Raw genomic sequence first — 13,513 nt, forward strand, 5'->3', positions numbered from 1 at the left:
CTTCTTTATAAGTAGATTATGTCAGTTATTTTGTTATATAACAGAAGGGTAACTAACACAGAAAAGTGGTACCCAGGGCAGGATCATTTTTCTCTTAACTATTCCTGAGACAATGTGGAGAAACTTTTGGAGTTGGTTTGCAAGAGGAGTTCGGAAAAATCTATGGAAAGCCTGGAATGCTAAAAAATCCTAGCAGGCTATAAACAAAACATAATGTGCAGTTACAGTGAGGGCTCAGTAGATCAGAATGCTGGTAGAATGCACAGTAGAGGGGATCATGGCAACTGGGATGGGCTAGAGGCCACCCATACCACACCGTGACAAGGAATGTGGGTGCATTCTGTCCAAGCCCTCAGTGTTTGTGGGAGGCTGAATTTAAATCTGCCAGACTGGTTTATCTGGGGAAGGAAATGTCAAGGTAGCACAGCACGGTAGCAGCAGCATGGTTATCGCTGGCTGTCTTTAGTCAAAGTTACAGTGAGAATCGAGAGCAAAGAGGAACACAGCAGGAACATTTGGAAAACTTGTGGCTCAGGAAGAGAGTAAATGTAGGGATGCCATCAAAGAGAGTCAAAGACTGGTGTCATTAGAAAGAAGCCAGTGGGCAACTTGATTTGTATAGCGGCTCACAGCCCAGTTTGCCTTGAGTCTCTGAGACCAGGAACTTGGACTTTTGAACAATGCTGGAACAGTTACGACTTTGGAGATACTTAGAAATGGACTGAACACGTTTTCCATGATGAGATGGACATAAGCCTTGGGGACCAAGGCAGAAAGCTAGGGTTTGGGTCAAAAATGTCAATGATGAAGGCACATGTGCTAAACAAAGGCTTAGTCCCCAGCTTGACACTATTGGGAGTGACAGACGTTTTGAGAGGTGGGTCCCAGTGGTGAGGCTTAGGTCATTGGAGTCATGTTCTCTCAGGGACTGGGAGACTCTGCTCACTTCCTTTCTGTCACTGTCTGGCTGCCATGGGGTGAGCTGCTTTGCCCCGCTGTGCACTTACCATGATGTCGGGTCTCACCACAAGTCCAAAAAGCAATGGGTCCACCTGATCATGGACTGCAACCTCCCAAACTGTGAGCCAAAGTAAACCTCTCCTCTTTTTAAGTGTACGAGCACAGCTGTTTTGTCACAGTAATGGAAAGGTAACTGTCACATTTTCTTCCACCCAATGTTAAAGCACTTTTGTTTTCATTAGTTCCCCATCTTCTATTTTTTGGGGTTTTTTTGTTTGTTTGTTTTTTTGTTGTTTTGGCTTTTTTTTTTTTTTTTTTTTTGAGACAGGATCTCACTATGTAGTTGAGACTGCCCTGGAACTCACTATGTAGCCCAGGCTTGTCTCAAACTCACAGCGATCCTCTGCCTCAGCCTCCAGAGTGCTGGGATTACAGGCATGTGCCACCACACCCAGCTTTCTATTATTTTTTATTAATGTTCATTCTTACTGCTTATTTTCATTATGTTTCTTTCTTTCTCCTTCAAAGGAAAGGAGGACTGAAGTTTGCAGACAAGGTAGGGATTTGTACGCTAACAGCAGGAGTGATGTTACAATTTGGAGCCCACGTTCTCTCTTTGCAGGTAAACTGAGGTCAGGGCCTCCTGGGAAGGCCTTTGCCCACCATCACTGCTGCACCCACCCAGCCTCCTGCAGGCAAATCTTTGCCATCCCCTCGCTGAGTACTGTGCACAAGCACTGTGCAGGTGTCTGACTCCGGGCACCGTGCTGTTTCTCACAGAGGTGTCTCTGGGCTGAAGTCCCAGCCTGGAAAGCAGAGTCCCCAGCACCTAAGCACAGTGCTCACAAGGCAGAAGTGGCTCAGTCCCCGCCGTGGAGGTGACACAGGCCCCGAGCACCTTCTCCTGCAGGTTCCCAGCTAAACTGGGAGGTGTGACCATGCCCAGCAGGGTCAGGGTGGGCTGGCCAAGACCTGAAGCCTGGAGGCCCAGGACCCACACAGACGCCCAAGGCCTGAAGATGGTTAGAGGTTTCCGAGCAGGCCCTGCAGCAATGGGCAGTGACGTGGGATGTCAGCCCAGCTCTCAGCCCCATCCCAAGACCAGATCTGGACTGGCTGCCCAAGGAGGAGCTGAACAATGCCCAAGATGAGGCAATAATGTATGATTTGATTACAAGGGGAGGGAAAAGACAAGACACCCAGCAGGCGACCTCTCCCACTGCAGTCTAACCTTGATAAACAGCAGGGACAAGGTGAGAATTAAGATCTGAACACACCTCTCCCCACCCTCTTCCAAACTGGATCTTGTGCAAGAAGAACTCATGATTTTCTATCACTGTGTGCCATGACAAAGCGCAGTAGACCCAGGAGCTAAACAACAGAATGTTTTCTCTCATAGTCCTGGAGGCAGGAGGTTAGAGACCAAGTCATTTATCTTTCCCTTTTTTTTTTTCAGTACTGGGGATTGAACACAGGACCTTTGCACTGAGCTACGTATTTTTGAGACAAGGTCTCACTAAACTGCAAAGTTGCCCAGGCCAGGCTCAGTCTTGAGCTCCTTCTGCCTCAGCCTCACAGAATGCTCTAGTTGTAGGTTCACGCCACTAGAAGGACACCGTCCTATGGAATTACAGTCCACCCTAAGTAACCACTTTCATCTAATTTCCCACCAGAAGAGTCCCTATTCTAAATGCAGTTTCTTCCTAAGAGCCAGGGTTGGGGCTCCCACATCTGAATTCTGGGAGGGACACAGCTCAGCCTCCCCAGGGCCAAGCGCAGAGTCATGGTTTTCCCTCTCTGCCAGCTCAGTCTGATTTCAATTCCATAAGCGCCTCGAAACCTCTGTGGGGCAGGCGCCACACAACTCAGGGAGAAGCGCTTAAAACTCCACCCGCCTCCTCCAGCTAAGTGTTTCTTGGTCCTCTGCCACCCTGGCCAGTTCCAAACTGCTGGGCTGCTCTGCAGATCCAGTCCCAGCCCTCCTTGTTTCCTCTGGGTTTAGCTTTCATAAGTGCTTGTTTCCGTTTTCTTGTTTGCTTTAGTCTTCTGTTAGAAAACTCCAGACTAAGAAGCTAAAACACTAAATGACCCCCAGCTACTAACCCTAGCCCCACTGAGCAGTCAGCAAGGGGCAAAGCCACCCTGACAAGCAAAACTGTCAGTCAGGGGAGCTCCACCATTTGCATTTCTCCTCAGTGGATTCGAACGGAAACAAAGATAATGACAGTGTCCGTTAGCCCAGAGGAATGCATCACTTTTGCATCAGAAAAAGCACCATTTAAAAAAAAACAAAAAACTCTGAGATGGATTCAGCTAAACCCACAGCTTTTCAAAGACCAACTCAGTGAGCAGCAGGTCAACCATGACCCTGAGATGGTTTTGCAATGGTGCTTGGAAGTTTTCTTTCTCCCAAAGACCAAGAAGCAAGAGCAATGTTGCCTGGCCAGCACTCCCCCCTGGAGCTTATTTTCAGAGCTTCTCACAGCTGGAACCGGAGAGGGGGACATCTGCCATCGCCACTGTCACTTCGTGTGCTGACCCGAGATGTGGTGACCACAGGTGCTCAGAAGGGACCGCGGCCAGTGAGAGCGGGGGGAGGGGAGCGGTTCTGCACGCCCTGGAGGCTGGGCGCATGCGCATGGCCACTGATGTGCGTTGTCACCAAGAATACTGAGAGCAATGACAAAATACCGCCACACAGAGGCACCTTGTTAAGGAACATCCAGGAAAGGAGTAACTCAACAGCAGCAGAGCCCAGATCTGCCAAGGGTCAGTCCCCCAGCTAGGCAGCAGCGTCCTTCGCCTTGCTCCTTCCCGTGTGGCTGGAGTAGCTCCAGGGTTGGAGCCTCAGTTTCCCCAACCCTAATGTGTTCACAATAACCCAAGCCTTCTGCAGCCTCGGGGAGACAGAGGCCGGGGTCACAGCCTGTCACCTGCATCCCCCTCAGAATCTGGTGCTCAGTGCTCCCCACCAGCTCCAAAAGGGACAAGCTCTGGACTGGCTTTTGTCGGGCTTGATCCCTACCTGGGCCAGCCTCCTCCTGCTTCTGCAGAGCTGCGGATGCCCCAGCGTGCCCGGCCCCATTGGCACACAGCTGCCAAAGGGAACTCGCGCCCTCCCGTGGCTGACACCAGTTCTCCAGCCCCTTCTGCACAGGGAATCTCCAAGAAGCACCTCCTCTGGACTCCTCCCTCACCGCTCTCTACCCCGACATCCAAGGGCTAGCATTTAGTAAATTATTTTTAGGAAGAGTCTCAAAATTGGCTGTCTCTGGAAAAATACTCTCTAATGTTTGCTCTCTCTCCAGCACAAGCCTGGGGTTGGGGACAAATACTGATCTGAGGTCCCCCTCCTCACCTAATTTTGGGTATCTCCTTAAGAAAGACAGATTGTCCAGGAATGGGAACCTGGGTCTGCACTGGCAGGGAATAGGGTCATTTTTATAGGAAGGAGGGAGTTGTCGCATCTCATTTATGGGGTGTTATGGTTTAGATATAGACATTACCCGCAACACCCCCATGTGCTCAGTTGGGGTTCCTTGGAAGGTAACTGAATCATGAGGGCCACTATAGCTGACCTGCTTTGGGAAGTGGGGCCTGGCAGGAAGTGGCAGGTTACTGGGGGCATGACCCGGAAGTTATATTCCCCCTTGTCTCTCTGCTTCCTGGCTGCCGTTATGTGAGCAGCTCTCCTCCGCCAGGCCCATCCACCTTGCCATCCTTGTGTGTGCCCGACATGGACTGAAACTTCTGAAACATGAGCCAAAATAAACTTCTCCTCCTTTACGCAGAAGGTGTCTGGTGTTTTGTCCCAGTGACAAAAAAAAACAGTGATTAAAACACTGTATTGCTGTCACATCTCCCTTACAGAGTTTTCTTACACTCACCCTGCAATGAATCTTCCCGTCTTCCTTGTGAAGAGATCTAAATATGTACATCTTCTGTGTATCAATAAAACTTCTAAAGCAAAACATTTTTAAAGAGTATGAACCAGAGAGAAAACTCGAACTCTTTCTTTGATCTGGTATATTTTAATAGACTAGAAGAGAGTAATGGGTAGAGAGTAAAGCATGTGTGTGTGTGTGTCTCACACAAAAGCTATTATACCGTAACATCCAAAACACACATATACGCCTCTATTAGATATAAACAGTCGAGAAAGGAAAAAATACGGAGATAACAAAAACATGGGGGAAACTGAACCATTGCCCTTCTCCCATGGGACACTACGCCCTGCCTTCTCCACTAAAGTTCTGTGCAACTTCAAAGTCTTTATGAAAGCCTTCTTTCTCCTCTAGGAAGACCTGGACTCCCAGAGCATTATGAACACTCACTCTACTGCTTGGTCATGGTCAGCTTTTTCGCAAAGACTGGCTGAAGAGGTACTACCTGATGCTCTTTTAGGCACAAGCCTTTCACAGTCAATCAGAGAGAGACTCGCTGTTTCATGAAACACACGTTTCATTAAAATAAAAGCAAGCATGGAGGTGTGGACTGGACCCTTTGCAGACCCAGTTGCCATCTTCTGCATGCGTCTCTAAGCAGAAATACAAACTGAGATCCACACAAGATTTAGTGGCAGTATATTAATAGCAGCAAACTAAATTACACCGCAGTGTCCCAAGACCGTCCCCACTGAACCACGTCCATCTTGCCATATTTGCAGCCGTGTATGATGATCCCCTGAGGGGGTCTCGGCCGGGCCTCGGGAGCCAAGAGTGAAGTTGAAGTGACTAGTGCAATTTCCAAGGCTAAGTCATGGAGAAAATGGGAGCTTCTGCTCCCGTAGTCTTAGAGAACCTGGACTTCGGGAGAATCCAGCTGCCATATACAACATCTGATTACCTTGAGAGCTGCACAAGGGAGGGGAGCCCAAGCGGACACGTGAAAGGCTGACGGGCCTGTGTTTTGCTTTCCAAGAGGGCATGGGTTGGAAGCTTGGTCCACTGTAGCAATGCTGAGCCATTGTGGAACTTTAAGTGGTGGGCCTGACAGAACATCACAGGGTCGGTGGGGTGCCATCCTTGGAGAAGATTAGGGTCTTTCTCATGGGACCCTGGGTTAGTTCTCTCTCTCCCTCTCTTTTTTTTTTGTACTGGGTATTAAACTCAGGACCTTGCACTTGCAAGGCAGGCAGCGGAACCAAATCCCTGGCCCTGTCAGCAAATTTTAAAAAGAAAAGGGAGGTCCTCTTGCTCCAGCTTCCCATGTGAACCTGTGATCTCTTCCTCTCACAAACCCTCCAACCATTACAAGCATGGACTGTCCTCCACGAGGCCTTGCTAGAGCTGAGCAGGTGGCAATTCTCTGCCACTGGTCCTCCAGAACCGAGTTAAATAAACCTCTTTCCTTCATAAAGCACTCAGCCTTGGGTATTTTGTTATGATAACAAAAGATGGACTAACCAAGAGGAAATGATGCCTGGCCATCCTTCACAAGCCACCTCCACTGAGGCACCAGCCCAGAGACTTTCAGATGACGTAGCTCCAGCCACCACCTGAAGGCCACACGAAAGATCTTGAGCAAGACCCCCTAGCTAAAGCAGTCATCCACAAAATGCAGACATAACTTTTTCTACTAAGCCATTATATTTAGTGTGGCTTCTGAGGTGACAACAGACAGTCAGAACACTATCCATCCACCACGGAGCAGAGTGTGCAGCCCTTCAAATAAGTCACAAGTTTTAAATGCCTAGAAAAGACTTTTAGAGCTAAATAAGCAGAACACTGAATGATGTTCAACATCATCTCAATTATGCAGAGAAAGAAGGAATGAATAAAAGTGTAGGGGAAGTGGGAAGGGTAGGGGAAAGGAAATAAGGGAAAAAATATGAGAAAAGGAAAAAATGGAAACAAAGTCTTTGTAAATAGGGGAGGGTGGAGGGGATGAAGGGAGGGCAGGGGAATGGGGAAAAAATAAGAACCAAGATCTGTCATGTAAAGGTACAAGCTCCCAATGATGAATGTAACTGTACTGTATACTTAAAAAGTACCAATAAAGGCAATGTAAAAAAAAAAAAAGAAAAAGAAAAATTACCACCAGCTAAGCCACAGATGTGATACTGGGGGCGGGGGGGATAAAAAACATTGAGCAGAGATTTCCCAGTATATTAAGTGATTGTCTCAGCCTAAGGAAATTATTAGAGATTTGTACTCTACTTCTTTAATATTTTGTTTTTTAACTTTCTACAATTACAGGAGGAGAAAACACACAGACAAAGATAGCTTTGCTTCCAAAATGAAACACGTGGCCCACAAAATACTCCAGGCTATATATCTTTCTATGCTAAATAACACAGAAATGCCTGGTCTGTTTCTAAAAATAGTGACAGAGGAGATCTCTGTCCCTTTCCCTGTTGTAATGGACAGCACAGGGGTCCGTTGTATAGCTGTCCTGTCATCTTCTGAAAGCCACATCCAGTTTATTCCTTTTTGTTCTGTATGAATCAGACTAGTTTTTTTTAACCCCCATCAGATAAGACTTTGGCTGGAGTTTAACTTCTGAATCTTTCCTCAAAGCATCTCCAGCTTCCTATCCTTGGGTCTCTTCCTTTAAGGGAATATAATTCACATACTAGAAAATTCACCCTTTTAAGTGCACAGTCTCATGATTTTACTGTACTCAGAATATATACAGCCAGAGTCACTAAATTGGGAACATATTTATCACATCAAAACAAAGGTGTCCTCTAGCAGTCTGTCACCACCTCTCCCCTTCCCTTGGAAGCCACCATGATTTTGCTCTGTATGGATTTGCCTATTCTGAATGCTCCATATAGATGGGATCACCCAAGGCAAAGCCTGTGCCTGGCTTCCTTCACCCTGCAGAGCACTTTCAAGGCTCATCTCTGTTGCAATGTTTGTCAATATTTCATTCCTTTTTGTGGTTTAGTAATATTCCATTTATGGCTCTACTACTCTTTTATCCATTCATCACTCAATAAAAATTCAGCTTGTTTTCATGTTAGGAACAATGCTGCTATAAGTATTTGTGTATAAGATTTTGCACAGATATTTTCAGTTCTTTTTTATCTGTACCAAGTGTTATAACTGTCTCTCGATGTCCCCCCAAAGCCTCACGCATTCACAGGTTGAACTTTTTCAGAGGTGGCTGGATCTAGAGTATGTGGCCCTGGAATTGATTCACGGTGCAATGCTAGGCTCAAGGGCACTATGATTAAGGGTGTGAGTGCTATCTGCCCCAAGTAGCCTGGATAAGATACGAGAGACAGAAATAACTGTGATCGTCCCTAGTTGCTTTGCTATGTTCTGCCTGCCATGGACTGTTTCTCTTCTCCACACCACCTTGCCTTGGAGCCAGCTGATTATGAACTGAAACCTCTACAAACTGTGAGCTAAATAAACCTTACCCCCTTTAACTTTGGCTGTCATGTATTTTGTCTCAGCAACAAGAAAGGTAACTAAAGCACCAAGGAGTGGAGTTGCTGGATCATATGGTAACGACAGTTAATACTTTGAGGAACTGCAGGATTATTTTCCCAGGTTGCAACCATTTTTTATTCCCACTAGCATGGAATAACAGTCCTACTCTTTTCAACACTAGTTGAAAATCTCATCAACACTAGTAACTGTTTGATTGTTTGTCATAGCCATCGTGAAGCCAATGAGGTATCATTTCATTGTGGGTCAGACTGACATTTCTCAGTGACCAAAGATGCTGACTCCTTCGTGTAGTAATCAGCAGGTGTCTATTCAAAACACTTTGCCTATTTCTAATTCAGCAATTTACTGTTTGTGCTGTTGCTATTGCTGAGTTATAAGAATTTTTTTTTCAGTACTGGGGATTGAACCCAGAGCCTTCACACTGAGTTACACATCTGCAGCCCTTTATTTTATGCTCTATTTTGAAACAGAGTCTTGCTAAGTCACTAAGTTGCCCAGATTGGGCTCAAACTTGTGATTGTCCTGCCTCAGCCTTCTAAGGTGCTGGGATTACAGGTGTGTGCGACCAAGCCCATCTGAGTCATAAGAATTATTTATATTCTGATTACTTGGCCCTTAAACGTATGCCTGCAAATATTTTCTCCCATTTTATGAGTTGTCTTTTTACCTTCCTGATAGTATCCTTTGAAGTTAAAAAGGATTTAATGTTGATGAATCCAATGATTTTTTTTTTTTTGGATGTTGCTTGAATTTTGGTGCCCTATCTCAGAAATTATTTCCCAATCCAAAGAGGAAAACATAGGCATTTTTCTTCTAAGATTCTTTCAAGTTTTATAGCTTTACTCCTTAATTTTATTTCTTAGATCCATTGTGAGTTGATTTTGCACATGAGGCAAAGGCCCAATTAATCATTTGTACGTGATATCCAGTTCTTCCAGCAGCATTCAGTAAAAATACAATTTTTTTTATCTCCACTAAATTATATTGTTAAAACTCAGTATTTTTTTCTGGAATCTCAACCCCGTCCCACTGGCCAACGTGTCTCCTCTGTGCCACTACTAAACTCTTGATCGCTATGCCTTAGCAGTTTTGAAATTGGAATGTGAGAGTTCTCCAACTTTAACTTTCCTTTTCAGGATTGTTTTCAGTATTCTGAGTTCCTTGTATTTCTAAATTTTAGGATCATCTTGACAATTTCTGAGGGGGAGAAAGGGCCCCTGGGCTTCTGACAGGGATTTTGTAGATAAATTTAGGGCACTTTAGTCTTAGCACTCCCGAGCTACCTTTCCACCAGTGTGGTCTTCAATGCCTCTCTGTTATGCTTTGCAATGGTCAGTTCATATCTGCCACTTCTTTGTTGTACTTATTAACACGCATTTTGTACCTCTCTTACATTATTACAAGTGGAATTTGTTTAATTCTAATTTTGGATCCTTTGTTGATGCTCACAGAAATATAATATATTTTGTTTATTTATTTCCCATCCTACAGCCTTTATGAACTCCTTTATCAGCTCTGGTTTTTGTCTTCAGATTTTCCCACATAGGAGATCATGTCATGTAAAACCAGGTCACTTGTCTTCTCCTTTTCCAATCTGGATGCCTTTTATTGCTCCATGTTTTCAAAGCTGAATTTCGTTTGTTGCTTTAGCCATTCCTGATTGAGGCCTGAAGAGCACATTCCAACTCTGAAGGCTGGGAGTAAAAGCCGTGCCCGCCTCGTGCAAGCTCGATCAAATCACAACATGTTTGCCGAAAGTGTACACCCTTTTTCAAGGTACACTCACTCCCGTGCCGCTGCCCCCACCCTGTTCTCCAGCTGACTTCCCACAAAGGATTGGGCTTCTAAGCTGGTCCTCAGCGCACCTTCCCTTCTCCCATCTCAGACCTCACATAGCATCTTCATCTTGCATCTCAACAGATACAGGACCTCAGCCCCTGGGGGGCGAGAGTACAGAGGCTGTAGGTGCCACATTATCCCTGCATCAGTTGAGGGGTCTCTCGATGGGTCAGGTGTCAGAGGCTCAGACTTGAACCCAATCACTCTGGTGCCATAAACACAGCTCAGCTCCTCCCTGTGCTACTTCCTCTCCCTTGGGACCATCTTCTTGGGATAGGATGCCCAAACTTCTTAGGGCCACCCCAAGATTAGAAAGAGAGGGAGGAGTCAATGGGAAATTCCAAAGCTCAAAAACTATCTCAAGAAAAGTATAGAGGAAAGACAAACGGATCCAAAACTTGTTGAATTTCTATTTAGAAAACACGATTTGACTTTTCACACCTACGTGATGAAGACACAGGAGGTTTGAATTATATCCTTTTCATGGGCAAAGTAATTGAAGTTGATAGTTTTTTAAATAACCTGCACATAGTCATAGATCCAGATTTAAAATAAATTCCATGCCCATATCCACCAGACAGTGGCACCCAGGCTTCTCACCGAACCCCAAGCAGCCATGTGTCCCAGATAAGCGACAGCAACAGATGTGTTTTAGTGTGTTCATTAGTAGGGCTTGGTGTGAGTTGTTCCATGCTTGGTACAGTGAAGCAATCCCAGTAGTTCCCATGCAAGGCAAGGGGTCACTTCATGACTTCCGGTTATAGGGAATGGAGTCTATGCTCCCAGGAACCTAGGAAAAGGTGTGACCCAGAGCCACTCGCTGAGGACACAGCTTGAAAACCAAGCTGAGTCACCTCCCTGGGCTCTACCTCCCCATCTGCACTGCAAGCAAAGGAAGACCCACTTGGCTGGTTTGCTGCGGGGATAACCCACATCCCCCAGATCTCCAAGCTGAGGAAATTTAACAGATGTGTACCAGCATGCAGCCAACACGCGCTGTGCCTGCTCCCAGGCCAAGAGGTAACCACCTCCTCCAGCTACGTACACACTTCCAGCTCTGGCACCCCTGCTGGCATTCCCAGCTTTGGTCCTTACACGCTCATCAGCTGCCGAGGATGCTGCGTGGAATCCCCAGCAGCTCAGATGCTCCCTTCCAGGCACATCCCAGGTTGTCTTGGGCTCCTTCCGGTCCACCTTCCCAATGCACCGGGAACCTCTGCCTCCCTAGGGCAGATCCAGAGGACACGGCCCAGCTGCTGCCCTCCCCACATCCCAGCTATGCTGCCCGTCTCAATCCAGGTCTTGCTCCTTGCAGGAGAGAAGATGCAGACTCACCTATGGCTGACTCGTGAGCGATGAGCACAGCGCCCATTTCTCCTCCCATTGCTGGAATCCTGACAGGGCCCTCAGGACCTGGACGGGGGAACAAGGACCAGTGGCTGACACCACGCTGAGCTCAGAAGCACCAGGCACCCAGACCCATCCCCACGACAGCGGCCCCAGGTTGGGGTGGAGGTGGCAGAGGAGCAGGGACCCAGCAGGGTCGCAGGCCCCCACCATTGCTCAACAACTACGGAATAAAGAACCCAGCCGCAACTGTCCCCGCACCCACTCTCCAGCAACAGACTCACACTCCTGGCAGGGACGCCAGGCGCCACCAGAGAGGCTGTGTCCAGGGACACGTTGGTCAGGGTGTTTCCAGGACCCGAGGAAGAGGTGACTCATTACCCCTGGAGAGGGTGAGATATAAAACAGGGCCTTGGAAGCCAGCTGTCACCAGCTGGAACTGAGTCACCCTGAGCCCCACCGGTGGAAGGCGGCTCCCTGGGGCCCCGGTGCCTTCTGGCCTTTGTCAGGGCAGAGTGGGTGGGGCACTGGATAAACCAGAGCACAAGGAGTGTTTTTTTTTTCAGTGTACTGCCCCACTGAGCCAAACCCCGGCCCCTGGACATCACTTTCTATTCCTTTTTATCTTCCTTCCCTTTACTTTTTCACTAGAGTTTCCCTCCAAAGGATGGGTTGGAAATAGATCAAATCAACTTAAAAACAATTTGACAAAGTTATAATGAATTCATAGCAAGAGTTACCAGGAAAAAAGTTATAAGCCAGTTATAACTAATACTGTACAGTAGAAAAAGCAGACAAGCTACAGGAAAATACAGTATGGGGGAATGAGCCTAAGTTTTTGTTTAAAAGACTACGGAATAGTATTCGGCCTTAAAAAAGAAATTCCATCCTGGGGACAGAGTGAGGCGCTTAAAGGACATCACGGTAATGAAATGAACCCTTCAGTGAGGATGGATCCCGTGTGACCGCGAGTGTGAGGCCCCTCGAGTACTCGGGACCAGGGCTGCAGACAGGCCTCACTCGGGGCTTCAGAGGTGCCTTCTGCGCGCTGCAAGAGGCCCTGAGGGCCTGAAGGTGGGTCTGGAGCGGCTGCCTGCAGCACGGCCTAGCTGCGTAGTCCAACAGGCAAAACGGGAAGCGCGGGGTCATTTCAAAGACGGAAAAACAAACCATACACGAGGAAAAAGATGCATATTGCATATAGGACAAGTGTTAGTAATATTTTCTGCTTGGTGGGCTGACAGGAAAGCTTCACACATCTATTTTCTGAGTTTCCCATTTGTACGCATTACCTTGACAATGAAACCGTAACTTTATCAGAGAAACACTGCTGCCCTTCCGAAGGCTCGCAGCGGCGGGAGACGGAAATGCCTCAGGCTCAGGACCCCCTCACTCAGCACTGGCCGCACAGGTCACTGCTAGGTGCTAAGACGCTGCCTCCACCTTCCAGTCGCCGAGCAGCCCTCGCTCCTGAGCTTCAGGGAGGCGCCACCTGCAGCCCCACTTTTTCCTCCCCAAGCCCACCTCCCAACTCGCCGAGCCCCGCCTCTTCCTCCTCAAGCCCCGCCCTCTTCCTCCTCCAGCCCCATCCTGTCCTCCTGCATCCCCCCTCCTTTCTCTCTTCCCTCCCACTCCTCCTGTGCTTTCTTCCAGCCCTAGGTATGTTGTTGACAAGACTCCTGTTCTGCACAGGGAGCTTCAGGTATTTTATCTCCTCCCTCTTGGGTTTGAACCTGGGGTGAGGGTCACACCCTCACTCTGCACACACAACCCCACCCCGCCTCTTCCCTTCCCTCTTGTAAAGCACGCAGCTTCTTCCTACCTTCCTCTGCTGGCATCATAAGAGCAACCCTGATGTCCCCTGAACAAGGACAGGCCCAGGGACAGCCAGGTGCAGGCAACCTGAGAGTACTCCTGGGAAGCAGCCTCACAGAGCCTGCCCCTGCCTCCTCCTCCTCCTCCTC

At 47.6% G+C, this 13,513-nt stretch overlaps 1 long non-coding RNA gene across 2 annotated transcripts in view; it reads right to left on the bottom strand.

Annotated features, from left to right (window-relative positions):
• LOC104862723 overlaps window positions 1–13,513 on the bottom strand; it is a 51,382-nt gene that overhangs the window by 33,100 nt on the left and 4,769 nt on the right. Inside the window, exons 3-4 of one of the 2 annotated variants that reach the window (XR_780422.2) lie at window positions 11,538–11,615; window positions 10,740–10,992 (exon numbers count right to left, since the gene is read on the bottom strand). This is a non-coding gene — a long non-coding RNA (uncharacterized LOC104862723). Of the gene's footprint in view, window positions 1–10,739; window positions 10,993–11,537; window positions 11,616–13,513 lie in introns of those variants that run through there. The other variant, XR_002025384.2, reaches the window with a different exon arrangement.

The sequence above is a fragment of the Fukomys damarensis genome, unplaced genomic scaffold (assembly GCF_012274545.1).
Source record: "Fukomys damarensis isolate Sample0158 unplaced genomic scaffold, DMR_v1.0_HiC HiC_scaffold_17, whole genome shotgun sequence".
Taxonomy (NCBI): domain Eukaryota; kingdom Metazoa; phylum Chordata; class Mammalia; order Rodentia; family Bathyergidae; genus Fukomys; species Fukomys damarensis.